Source organism: Melospiza georgiana, chromosome 3 (genome assembly GCF_028018845.1).
Source record: "Melospiza georgiana isolate bMelGeo1 chromosome 3, bMelGeo1.pri, whole genome shotgun sequence".
NCBI lineage: Eukaryota > Metazoa > Chordata > Aves > Passeriformes > Passerellidae > Melospiza > Melospiza georgiana.
In genome coordinates, this window is record NC_080432.1 from 113,544,338 (window position 1) to 113,558,355 (window position 14,018).

At 47.1% G+C, this 14,018-nt stretch overlaps 1 protein-coding gene across 1 annotated transcript in view; it reads right to left on the reverse strand.

Annotated features, from left to right (window-relative positions):
• Positions 1 to 12,874, reverse strand: part of BACH2 (BTB domain and CNC homolog 2) — a 183,029-nt gene extending 170,155 nt beyond the window's left edge. Inside the window, exon 1 of the mRNA XM_058020269.1 lies at positions 12,576 to 12,874. The gene's annotated coding sequence lies outside the window, so the exon portion shown is untranslated. The remainder of the gene's footprint in view (positions 1 to 12,575) is intronic.
• Positions 12,875 to 14,018: the final 1,144 nt, after the last annotated feature.

The following is a 14,018-nucleotide window of genomic DNA, read 5'->3' on the forward strand; positions in this document are numbered from 1 at the left end:
TTGTGGTTTTGAGATTAAACACCCAGCAAAGAAATTTTACCCTTTTTACCAGAATTTTCCATAAGCAATTGAACATTGGTTAGGAAAATAAAATAGAGAAATGTCTAAATTTCCTCTCACGCTCAGATGAGGCTATACGGTTGAGATCACTTCCCCGTGATAACCTAAAATTAGGGCAAAAAGGACACACACCAAGTGCCAGAGAGAAGATGCCCGGCCATTGGGACCATGGTACTGGGGACACTGGGAACTGGTGCCAGGGCAGCGTGACCTGGTTTGGGAGCTTTCCTTGCTGGTGCCAGAAGGGCACCCTAACTCTGCCAGATTCAAAGACACTGCTATAGGTGTCTTTTTGTCAGTGGTCAGTCTTCAAGGGAAAGAAAAAAACAAAACTAAACTGAGGGGGGAAAAAAAAAAAATCATTACACCCCTACAGCCCTGAAAAACCCTGCAGCCACAGAGAAAGAAGTTTTAACCCTGTAAAGCCCAAAGAAAAAAGGACCAGAAAGAAGACCCAGGGAAAATAATTTGTTTTCCAAAGGACATCTGGAAACTCTTGGGGTGCTTTGCCTATTCTGCAACAATGATCCTCTCTCTGTGAGCCATTTCACCTTTGCCGATATACCGGGGGAGGGACCCATGGGTGGGGAGGGAGTTAAAATGAAAACAAACACTGAAAAGCTATTTGTAAACTGTTTCACCCCAGCGAACCCTTCCAGCTGTGGTTTCTCTAACCGACTGCACAGCACACCTGCAGGTGGGCTGGGGCAGGAGACACCCCTCCATAAATACCCGGGAGATCCCTGCTGGGTGCAGGATCCGTGCAGGATGAGAGGGCCGTGTTCCTGGCAACAGCCTAAACTTTACAGCCAAGTAACAAATGGAAGGTGGGCAGGGGACATGACCACATGAATACAGATATCTATTTCCTCGGATAAAAACGCCCTGAATACAATTTCAGCTTTGCAACAGTCAACACTGCCCTTTTCTGGGCTTCGGCACATACAAGATCTCAGGCACCTGGTCATCCCTCCTTCACGCCACAATCTCTGACTAGCTAAAGACAGCAGCTGTGCCAGGTGTTACCAAGTAGAGCTATAAATCCTACAGCCTTCTCAGCCCCATCCAGGTGACCTGCAACCTGAAGTGCCAAATCCAGCAATTAAGCTATCCCTCAAACCCTGCAGTCCCAGGAAAGCTCATCTCCTCCAACATCAGCTCAGCACTCCAGGTCTGTGGCCCAGCATTTGGAGCAATAGGCTGGGAGCAAAGACATTTCTCACAGTTCTGCTTTACTCATAGTCCAACAAAAGGGCACTAACTTTCATCTCTGGACGGATTACTACTTTACAAACAAAAAAACACCAAGCAAATGCCAAACCACCTTCAGGTGGTGAATCACCCATTGCTTGAGTCATGCATGCACAGAGTGCACCAAACTCAACTGAGAGCTGCACCACCGACCTCAGCCTTTGTTCTTCTCTGCCTGCTCACCCCACGTTCACCCCAAAACTAGCAAGGAACTTCTTCACAATGCTCTGAAGGTTTAAATCAGAAATATGCAAGCAATGATAGTGTGGGCATAGACGTCCCAGAAGGCAGAGGGGGGAGGGCGGATTGCATTAACTAACATTGCTAATGCTGGAAAATGTGCAGGTAACCAGGAGGGGCAAATCCCAAAGGCTGGTGATCAAATAAGCATCCCTGGTATGGCTGTTTGTCCAAAGCTTCACCAAACTATTGAAACTTACTGAGGTGCAAAGTAAGACTGGAAGGGAAAACCTTTCAGAAGCCCTAATTCTTCACACTGGAACATGGTTACCAGGATATTTTTTTACATGGAATGGAACTGGATTCTAGGAATGGATCTTCTACCTTTTCCTCAAGACCAAATCAAGTTTTTATTCTGACAACAGCTGAGCACAACGGAACTCTGCTATAGCCCCATCATGCTACAGACCCTATAACCAAAGATTATTCTTTCCTCTCTATCAGCCTTTGCCTTGCTTGTTTACAGAACTGTGGCATCAGGAAACCCTAAAACCACCTGTACCAAAGGACAATCATAGAGAAGACAACTTCACTGCAAGAAGCAGACTGCAAGTGGGGGGGAAGGACAGCAGGCACTTGGGGAAGGAACAAGGAAATGTGTGGGGCCAAGCAAACCACTTCTGGCATTCATGTTTACCACTGCCCTACCCTTCTGCACACGCACACCCTCTCCAGAGCACTCAGTCCCATCTGCACTTTGAATTCCTTTGCTGCTCAGTGTAATAGTCAGCTCTTTCGTGTCATTTTAGAGCAGACTGCAAAGATTTCGCTCCTATAAAGTTCTCCTACGACATTACTGACCTTGTGGCTCTTTACGCTACTCCAGTCTTTATAAGAAAGAAAAAAGTAGTAATGTTCTCAAGTGATTCAATCAAGTACTGTGTTCATCTTCAGAAATAACTGGCATCATTTTGAAATCAAAATATCTGCCCCACTGATATAGAAAGACTTCATAGCTGGAAGTTCTATGCAGATAACACTTAAGGAAACTCATCATGAAAAGCACCAGAAATATTTGTAGCAGGCAGCTAATAACAATTACTACTTTCCTTGCAAGTTATTTTAACTAAATTAGCTTTGATAGCATCACAATTTGTTGAGGTAGGAAACAACAGAAATTAACAAGCCATGGCAATCTTGGGAGGGAAAAAGAACTATGCAGGCAGCATTTACTCCTTGAAAGTAGTACTTGGGAAGAAAAACAAGAAGCATTACACTGGTTAAATAACATGTGGGTCTTTTGTACTTGTGCACTCCATTTGCAACCCTGTGTTTTGCTTTAGTAACTGGGGCTAGACAAAACAACTGGACTGTAGCTATACAACACTGCATGTCAGACCTTTACTTTGATCTTACAAAATGGGAAAAATTTTCAGAGAAAGTTTAGAGATGCTCTGAATGATACTCACAGCTTTTTAAGCTTGGAATTTGCTGGTTGGTGCATTAAGCATTACTCACTTTCTGAACAAAGTGGAAAGTTAACACAAATTGGCAGATGACTAACTGTCCAAGAAAGAGATTACTGAATGAATCACTGACTCTACTTTTAGTCTAATAATAAGACAAATGAAGAGGACCAAGAAGGGGAAAAAGACAAACAAAAAAAGTTTCCTTGCAAGTGTTCAAATTTGCATTGCCCATGAATTTCCAGCTATGACAAACTATGCATACATTTCATAATTTACCATGAGTTTTACATTGGGGTTAGCTTACTGGCATGCCCCATGATTACTTCACAGCCTCACTTAATTTGGATTTCTGTAAGAACTCAGCTCCACACTTTCCCTTGGTATACATTTAATAAGTTACAGGAACAAATTAAGGGATTGGAAATTAAGTTAAATTGTTGAGTTGAGTCACAAGCACTTGGCAGGGTAAAGAACACACAAAAGTACCTCAGGCACAGCAGATACCTGAAGCTGATCTGAAGCAGAATTTTTGTTTCCCAGCTCAAGCAGAGAACCTAACAAAAGGTTCCATTTTCATTTTTGCTACCCAGGGTCTGGTAAAAAGTTTGCCTAATGCACAACCAGCATTCAGCTTTGCAGAAATCATCCCAGGGTGCTGCTCAAGAGCACAGGAAAGGGGCAGCAGGGCTGTCCCCCTCCCAAACAACAGCCACCCAGCCCCAGCAGCCTGCTGGGGTGAAGCTACAGACAGCAAATCTAGGAGATCTGGGTTTGCCCCTCAGCAACCTGCACACCCACTGCTCCTCCCTGACTTTCCCACATTAGCCCAGCTGCTCTTTGGACCTGTGGTCTTACTCATCAAATTGCCTGGGAAAATTAGCCAGGGTTAAGAAAATGGTAAAGTGACGTGTACTAGGTCGAAAAGCTGAATCAGCTCAGCAGAGCACAACGAGCAGATGGCCAAGCAGGACCTCATGCTCCCACCCAGTGGCACAAGGCACTACCAGCTCTCAATTTCACCCTCTCATTTCAAAGGATGACATTAGACTGACTCCCTCCCTCACCTGAGTAAATTCAAGTCACTCGGGTCATCTGCTGAACCTGTTACTCAACATTGCTCACCATCATCCCCAGAGTGATAAAAGGCTGTGAGAAGACCCAAGAGTTTAGGAATGCAGCCACATGGTTCAAAAACTTCTCCATAGTCAGCAAGTCTGCTCATTCTCAAGTAAACATCCTCAAGAGCTCATCACATCTGGGCGATCGGTGACATGACCTGGTTGCACGAGGCCAGAAGCCAGAATCAGGCAGGAATTAGAACAGTTGTTGCAGAATGACAGCACAGCGTGGCTTGGAAGGACTTTCTGGATCATCTAGTTCCAAACCCCCTGTCATGGGTAGGGATGCCTTCCAGTGGACCAGGTTGCTCTAAGTTCCATCCAACTTGGCCTTGAACACTTCCAGGTTTGGGGCATCCACAACTTCTCTGGGCAACCTGTTCCAGTACCTCACTATCCTCACAGTAAAAATTTCTTTCCAACATCTAATTTAAACCTACCCTCTTACAGCTATTTGAATATTTTCAGGAGATAGTACTTCTGCATTTTGTTAACACTGAAGACTCATTTGATTGAGTTCTGCTTTCCTCTAACTATTTCTTCAATTGTTTGTTGCACATACAACCTGGAAATATATCCCTAACCTCTCATGGGCTAGGAAGCAAGATCCTACAGCCAAGCTACAGGTTAGGCTAGGCACAGGCTGCTACTGGTTTTCTGCAGAGCCACCACATTGCCAGAGCAAGACAAGAACAATCTTCAGGAGATGGGGCATGATGCAGTGACAGTGCACTTTGGAGACCAGATGTCCCATGGCCAGCTCTAAGCCTTTTAACAAGTTTTGGTTTAATTTGATGCATTACCCAAGTTCTTGACAGAGTCCACAGCAAACGTAACACGCACAAAACTAACCCTACACACAGAGTAATTTCCTGCCAATTTAGTTCTCAGGGTTGGCCCACTGTGGGATGAGACAGGTGCCAGGGCAAGCAAAGGCAAGGAGAGAAGATGCCAAGCAGAATCACAGCCCCAAATTTGGCAGCAACACTATCATCTGCCCTTCACAGGTCCTGCCCTCAGTGATTTTGGACACAAATCCCATTTCAGAGTCAAGAGCCCAAAACATCAGTGAGATCTAGACCCATTATTCATTTGCCATGATCCAACCTTCACGGCACTTCTGATGGCAGGGTTTTCTAAAGACATGCCAAACTCAGAGTGCTGAACCTGTGTCCTCTTGAACTCTGAATGACCACTGACACCTTATTTTGCAGGCTTTACCGATTATTCTTCTGTGAACTTCAGTAAGAACTGTTCCTAAATAAATCCTTTAAGTTGGAATTTGGCCTTTTATGCTATATCCATCTGAAAATAATAAAACCTGCCTTGTTGTTGCCATGTAACGAACAACTGGATTTCCACATGTTGCAAAGTTTAATTTCCACAGGCTTCTGTACCTCTATTTTTAGTGCACTTCTCCCAGTACGAGGCTACAAGATAAAGATTCTCCATCAGAGTCTGGTCACACAAGAAACTGACAAATACACCCAAGGTATTTCAGCACAACCAAAACCAACTACATTAATATATATAAATATTTAGTGGCAAAAAATGCCCGCTGACAATGTGGAAGCTCGGTTAAGTCTAGATTTTCTGAGCGGATTTTGTTAAAAACACACTCTGCTTTTAAAATAGAATAAGAAGAAACAAAGAACCATCATATCCTTATAAGGATTAACTTACTAGTATAAATATTGCAACAACAGAGAAAGTTAACATGGAGGCTTCATAAATGTGGGAATTTTCACTCCAGCAGGGAAGGAAATACTAGCACTGCCTCATGTACAGCCTTTAAACCTTGTAACAACACAGGCAACTTGAAAACAGATAGCAACACTAAATATTAATGCAGCAGATCAGGAGCCACTGATTGGACTACAATTCAAAGTACAACACCTTGAAAAAAAATAATTAAAATTTTATATACTGTAACACCACGAAGGGCATGGTCTGCTTACATGAAAACAAAATAACCTCGCAACCTACAAGTAACACTTTCAAACAAAAAGCAGAATGTGCTAGAGGTTACTCCACTGCATTGAACAAAGCGCAGAATCTTTACAAAAAGGTAAACAGCTAAAAGTATTTGAAAACTATTACTTTTTAAGAGAGAGAGAAAAACAAAATCATTTAACAGATCACTTTCTGATTTGCACTTTTCTCAGTATCACTTTCAGTACTGGAAGATGCGCGCTTCCTCCCAGGTAGTGACAGACACATCCTACAGTTGTCATTTATGTTTCAACTCCTATTTTCTGTTTACCTTCCTCTCCACATCCTCTGACCCCCAACCGAAACAGCAACACAGGTCCCTCGCCAGCCTTACTGTGCCTCTCCCGACCAGACTGGAGAGGAGGTAGAGAACAGCACCTCAGCAAGATGAGGTAGTGTGCCAAGCCTTCCCCCAGTCGACACAAATACTTTATATTTTCCAGATCTCTGACATCAAGGCTAAGCATCGGCAATACTCTGCAGTCAAATGTAAATCATTAAAAGAAGACAGGAGAGGGGAAGACTTTTGCACTGCAAGCAGTGGTATAAGTAGGTTTTCTTTGGAGGGTACAAGATCTTTCATTGCTGCATAGCAAATCACTAAATCTCCCAAAAGTTTAAAAAAAAAATCCCAAAGTAATATTTTCCAACCTTTCACTGAGAGTAGGGGCGAAAACCACACGTTTTAAAGGTCTTCCACAGCTTTATTATTAGAAGTAGAAACCCTACTGATACTGATGAGTCATTTGTATTGGCAGAAACCAAGAACACCCATTTTCTTCATGTGTTATAAAGCTCTCAGTGTGGTTTTCTATTAATTACTGGTCAAAGTAGTTGACTAAAAACAAAACAAGTGATATGAACTCACCTTGTTTTTAAACCCTGCTCTATAGCAGCTGATTTTCTTTATCACACTTTCAAAGACTGCTTATTTTTCACCCTATTCCACAACAAGAAGAAGAAAAATACACAAAAGACAACTACAAATCTAAACTCCCTCACAGTAAATCCAGAACTGCAGATGGCTAATTCACGCCACTTCTGCAAAGGCTTTTGTGATCAGCTAAAAAAGAAAGAAGAAAGGAGGGAAGAAAAACACCCAAAAACCACAACAAGAAGATCAGTTAAAAATCATCAGTCAGCAGCAGCTATCATTTTAGAATCCTTATGAGTAATCAGAATAGAGTCTGTAAATAAAGAAGCAGTTGTACAAGAGCGTGAGCAGATGAAGGAATCCTTTCATGCCAGCAGCCAGTGAAATTGCCACACATGAGGTAAAAATGAGACTAAGAAATAGCAAAATTTTGAAAATTAAAGACAGCTAAAACCGGTTTTTTTAAAGTTTAATCATAATTCCTTGCTGGCTTTAAAGAAGATTTATGCCATAAAAAGTGGTGGAGGGCAGGAGACTCCACAGCACAGCTTGCATTTGGAAAGGAAAAACACAATTTATAGGCTAGACTTGCCATACCCAAATTTGAAACTACGCTCAGGGGGAGTTTTGGGTAACACCCCAGTCACAAAAAAAAAAAAATACAAAAAACCCAAACAAACCCAAACCCTATGTAAACCAAAAAAAACCCAACACCAACAGAAACACCCAAACCCCAGAGGCTGAGCTTGCAGACCAGCAGCATCAGAACGCACTTGGGGCACAATGAACTTCCACTGTACCCCCGGCACCCAGAGGAACGGCAGCCTGGCACAGCGACAGCGTGTTTTGATGTTGCTGGGGAAGAAAACCGCAGCAAAGCGGTGACCGGAGAACCGAAAATAACCTTTGAACAGCGGCTCGGCACTGCCGGTCCGTCCGAGTGCCCGCGCCTCCCATCGCGGATGGTTTATGGCCAGGGCAGCCCCAGACACGTGAGTCAGCAAGAGCGGCTGGCAGCGAACTGCTGACACGTTCAACTGCACCCGCACACACACCCAGCACACCTACCGCCGAACAGAAAACAGCCGGCATGCAAATCGGCCCCAAGGAACACCTCCACACCGACAGTTCCTGTTTTCCTAGCTCAGGTTAAAATTTTAAAGCGATCACTCAAGAGAGAAGGGAAAAAAAAAAAAAAAAAAAAAAAAAAAAGGAAAAAAAAGTACTCGGCGAATGTCAGCTATAAGAAGTAGCTGTGATTAAGTCTCAGGGGTCATTTTGTTTATTTAAGCTGCTTTTCCTCTTTTCAAAAAACAAAATTGCTGCTCCACAGCCCAGAAGCCCCGCGTGGTGACAGGCAGCAAACAGTTCCTGTTTTTCTTAGTGGGGTGACTCCTTTTGAACCTGTGCACCAAACCCCGTCTACCCATCACAGCCTGGCTGATTTGGTTTCAACATTCAGGAGGAGAAAAGAAAAAAATAAAAAAAGCTTCAAGCTTCTGTTTCAGCTCTTACTAGGGATAAACTGGAAATTCCCTTGCTTTTTGTTCCTAATAGCTTTTCAAACATCTTGTTCAGCTGAGATAGCAGAGACAGTTTGTATGCAAATAATAGGTCTCAGGAATAAATCTGGGAGGATCTGACCATTTCAGGTCACCCTTTCAAAGCAAAAAGAAGAAAAAGGCATAGCTCAGGTCCCCGTGTCCCTTGCCCATGCAACCACCACCTGCACCACGTCCTCCTCCTGCGTCTCCTTTGAGGCACGGAGTCCGAAAGGTCCCGGCTGGCTCTGGGGACAGGTTTGCACCAGCAGGTGTAAACAGCAAAGGGGGAGCAGACACAGAAGTCAGCGAGGGCTGAGGGGGCACACACAGGAGCTGCGGTTCAGCCCCCACTGTATCAGGAGCTTTTACAGACAGTTTTTTTTCAAGCTCAATAGGGACACATCTATTGATCTGCTGAGATGCCAGTGCAGCACAGGTGGTGTTCTTCAGATTGTTGCTGCGGCTCCTTCTGCGTGAAGATCAATACCATCGAGCAGAGGAGTCTTCTGAGCCCAATTTTTGACAGATCAAAGCTCTGCCACACGTGTAAACTTTTAGCATAAGGGCTTTCCCCAACTTATTCCCTCGTTCCTTTTCTTTAGCCTGTTCTGAACATGTGCGTGCTCTTTGATCATTAGTTCTAGTAACTCACAAGATGCAAGTCCATCATTGGTCATAGAGGCAGCATTTGTACACATTCCTCTGCTTGCCTGCTTTAAAATTGTAATTCATAGTCTAAGAGTGGCATAGTATGCAGTGCTCTTTTCAATCCACTACAAAGATGTTTCTGCCTATCTAAAAAGCAAGATGAGCACATTGCAACTCAGCTGGCTATATTCATACATTCTACATCTTCTTGATGCAAGCTTCAAATAAATGTGGAATACTCAGACAGCTGCCAAGGTTAGTATCGTTTGGCTGAATTTAAAGGCATGATGACCATTTTTTGTAACAACCTGAATGAGTACTTTGAGCACTATTCCGGAAATCCTGCAGGAGTTACTGGGAGTAGAACTCCACTGCCCATTCATCTATGACAACAAAATCATTTGGGCACCTGCTCAAATATCAGCAAAGAACTGCAGTATCAGAACAACACTTTTTACACATTCTTTTAAAGCACTCTGTAGTCTGCAGGAACACTGAAAGCAGCAGGAGTAACTCAGAGAAAGCATGAAGTTTAAACCTGAATTTTCTTCAGCACATCAATGGAATGAGTGTATTTTCCCTAATAGCTCAACTCAGAAAACCCTTATATACAAGCATCACACCCAAAATGAACTGAGCTGGAAATTCAGACCTGGAGGTGAAAGAAGCATGCATGCTTTCAAATTTAAGCCAGACCTGCTCAACACTGCAGTTACATTCTTAGAGTAAACTAAGAAACCATTCACAAAGTATTCCTTTGAGTAAAAAGGCATACACCATTTTGATTTGAATATATAAACCATGTTCATAGCACTTAGATTAAAACCACAAGAGACACTGTTCATGTCACACAATAAATACTATTCAATTTTACCAAGTTTATTACATAAAAACGCCATTACTACTGAAAAGATTATTTTGCATATGTTAATGTTACACATCTCATTTTTCAGCTTAGTGCCATAAACCTCTCTTTGCTATGGTCTGAGAAGTCTCTTTATCTGTGCATATGTGACACCCTACCCAAAAAAGAATGTCACAGATGTCACAGGCACACAATGAAAAAACATCTATTTCTATTCTTAAAAAAAACCCCCAAACACTGATTTTTTTTTTTACACTAACCCTTTAGAGAAAACCTAAAAGAAAATAACTGGCAATCACACTGCAGCCTCATTAAGAAAAAAATGGCACATCAGCCTGAAAAATCAAGCAACAAAAGTTTTAAAATAAGCAAAGAGGAGCAACTTCTGTCACATATTCCACACTACACATCATCTACACAGGGTTTTATTTTCAGCTCTCTTTGTCTTTTACTGTGCACTTGCAGAAAGAGATATGTAAGATTGCTATCTATTATGGAGACTTTACTATTTCAATGAGTATCTGAAGACTTCTCCAATGTCAAAGATTTACCAAAATCTCCTTATAAACTCAGGTTTTATGCCTAACTTCCCTTCCTGCCCAACACAAAAGAGCAAACAGCCAATGTTTTCTTGCTGTAAAATGAATGACTGAAAGGCAAGAGGAAAAGAGAGGAAGGCATCCCATCTACATCACCAGAGCAATCTGCCAGCATGCACATTACCACCAACAGATGCTCCAGATGTGCCTCTGGGTCAGAAAAAGACCAGGAGTACCTGTCCTAGAACTGTTTCCCAGAGTGAGATACCTGAGCATAAACAATTGCTGTTGATTAGCAGATCTGTCAGCATGTGCATTAGTCATCTATTCACACTGCCTGCATCTTCCCCATCTACTCTCCACAATGGTAAAAGTTTAAAAAAATTTTAGCTGTTCAACCTCAAGTCTCAAAGCAGAGTTGCCCAGCACTGCACACTCTGCTCCTCTGGAGCATTTCTCAAAAGATCCCTAAATATCTTGAGAGCCATCCTATCTCCAGAATCACTGGGGACCTTTCCTGCCCGCTTGGCAGCTGTGTGCTGGCGTGCATCTGTTTGAGCGGCAATACAGAGGAAACTAACAAGACAACTAGACCTATGATCCTGATTTTTCAGTTCTCTACTTTTCCAATTAGTCACGGCTCCCTTCCATTCCTCGTAGAGCGCCTTCAGAGCAGCCTTTGAAGCTGAAGGGTCAAACGTGAAAAGCAATGCTGAAAACTCAGGTTCAGTGCACGGCAGGGAAGTACAACGCCGATCCATTTTGCTGCACAGCTGCCCAGATCCCAGTGACAGGGGCAGGAGGGTGGACACAAAAGGCAACAAGGCTTTTAAAAGAGCAAGCCCGCATGTGAGGTGAATTTTATTTCTATTTGTCAGAGGTAGAGCTCCTAGAACACTGGTTTAAAGCTGTTGTCTATGGGGCGGTTGCAGCAAAAACCTAAGACACCACCTTATCGTTTTACTCTACCCATCTCATCTCAGCAGTTATCTCAAATTTCACTATTTACATACCTGAAAAAGTCAATTTACCCAAACATCACCACCCTCCCCAAACTGCAGAGCATTCCACCAGCTACAGCAGAATCTCAGACAATTCCCAGCTCAAAAAAAAAAAAAAAAAAAAAAAAAAAGCAACAAAAACCCAACTTGTTTTCAGTTCGAGGCTCAGAAGAAAAAAAATAAAATATGCACAAGTTTAGGGACAGTTCCAAAGTCTCTGAAAACAGGCTTTCATCACGAAAACACTGACACGGCTTCAACAAGAGCAAACAGGAACGCTGTAATTTCCCAATCTCTCCAACATCTTAAGGAGTATTTCTAATCAGATGTCGTCCCTGCCTCACGCTTATCAGTAAAGACCGAAACCCGGGGTTTACTCCGGAGCTTCAACAACAAGGGCACTATGATCTCACGGCAACTGAAGCGATTTCAGCAAGACACCCGCCGCACGACCAAAATAGCCCGCTCCACAAAAGGAGAGGCACGGTTTCACACTCAGCCCCTTTCATGACAGCCAGCGGCTCCGCGGCGCGCTGCCGCCGTGCCCGCACGCCGCGCCTCAGCGATCCCGGCGCTCCTGCGCCCGGAGCTCGCCCCGCTCCGAGCCCGCGGCACCGGGGGGCGCGCTGCCCCGGGAGGCTGCACGTGCCCGCGGCGGCGGAGGGGCGGCCCCGGCACCCCCGGGGCTCGGCGGCAGCGCGGAGGGGAGCGGCAGAGCGCGCACGGACGGACGCACGGACGGACACACGCGCGCCCGCCGCGCACTCCCCGTTACGCAACGCGCGTATTTCCCACTTTGAGGAATAATCGCCGAGCGCGCCTGCACAGCCCGCGGAGCTCCGGGGGCGGGGGTGCAGCCCCCCGCCTGACCCCGCGCAACAGCTGCTGCGCCCGGGAGGAGGAGGAGAATGAGGATGAGGAGGGGAGAAGCCACGCTGCCCCCCGCACGGCCGGCCTCCCCCCAAAGTTCGCCCCCCTGCCGCCCGCTCCCCGTCCCCGGCGGGGCTGCCGAGCCGCGGAACAGGCGCACTCACCTCGCCTCCGCGCAACTTTCGGGGGTCGCCCCTGTCGCTGCAGCCTGGGCGGGAGCGGGGGGAGGCAGCGGGGCGGGGTGCAGCGGGCCCGGGGCTGGGGGGGCTGTTACGGCTGAGGAGGTTTGGGGAAGGGGGAGGTTGCTCTTGTTGTTGCTGCTGCTGTTGTTTCGGAAATTCTTATTAGTATTTCTCTGCGGTCAGAAACCTGCACCCTCCCCCCCCCAAATGAAAAAAAAAAAACCCGACCCAGACGATCATCACATGGCGATTGCTTTGAACCAGCTGTTTCCAGAGCCAAAGTCTTGCGGAGAAAAATAAAGGGGGAAGGGAGGGAAGGAGGGGAGGGCTGGCAGGGGGGCCGGAGGAGGAGAGAAAGCCGCAGCGGAGGGAGGGCGGGTGGAGAGAGGGCGGGCGGGGGGGGAGGGGAGGGGGAGCAGCACCGCGGCGGCTGTGTCGCTGCCGGAGCGGCACCCGGGGCCGGCGGCGGTGGCAGCCCGGCCGGTGAAGGCGGAGGAGAGAAGGCGGCGCTGCTGTGCTGCTGCTGCCGCGGCCGCTGCTGCTGCCCGGCTCTGCCGCCCGCCGCCGCCTCCCGCGCCCCGGCCCAGCGCCGCCCCCGCCCCTCAATCGCTACATTGTTGACATTCGCAGGCTGACGTCACCCTCCCCGCCCCGCCGCGCGCTCCATTCACAACAACGCTACGCCAGCGGCGCAGTGCCCGCCGCCGCGCCTACGCCCGCCGCGGCCCCTCCGCGCGGGGAGCGGCGTACGGCCGCTCCGAGAATAGCCGCGGCGCTCCGCCCGCCCCGCCCCTCCGCGAGCGGCCGGCGCATGCGCGGCACGGGCTCGCTCCCTCCCGCGGCAGTGTGTATGTGTGTGTGTGTGTGTGCGCGCGAGAAGGGGGTGCGTGCGTGCGTGCGTGCGTGCCGCCGACCCCGCGCCGGGGCTCGCGCCGGCGGCCGCGGGGGGCTCTGGGAGCCGTAGTCCGCCGCGAGGGGCCGCCATGGCGGCGGGGGCGGCCTGAGGGGGCCCCGCTACGGCGGCTGTGGCGGTGGGGAGGCACCGGGCAGGGTGCGACGGGCAGGGCAAAGAGCACCCACCCCGCTCAGCCCTGGCTGCCAGCGGGGCCGCCTCAGTGTCGATGCCTGCGTTATTTTGCGCGCTCCGCCCCCCCGGAGAAACCTCATCCTACTTATAGTGGCGACCGCAAGCGCCCAGCAGTCATGAGTCAGCCGTGCCCAGCATCGCACGGGGAGGTGAGCGCTCCGGGACTGAAAACAAAAACACAACCCCGACAAGTGCTCCCGAGGCGGGAGCGCTGATTGTTCTGTTCTTCACCTCCCCTCGGGGGTGTGTGTGTATGTGTGTCAGTGTGTGTGTGAAGCGCCCGAATCCGAGCCCCTTCCCCGCCCCGAGGCTTGGCGCCATGGTTCCTTTTGCCAAGT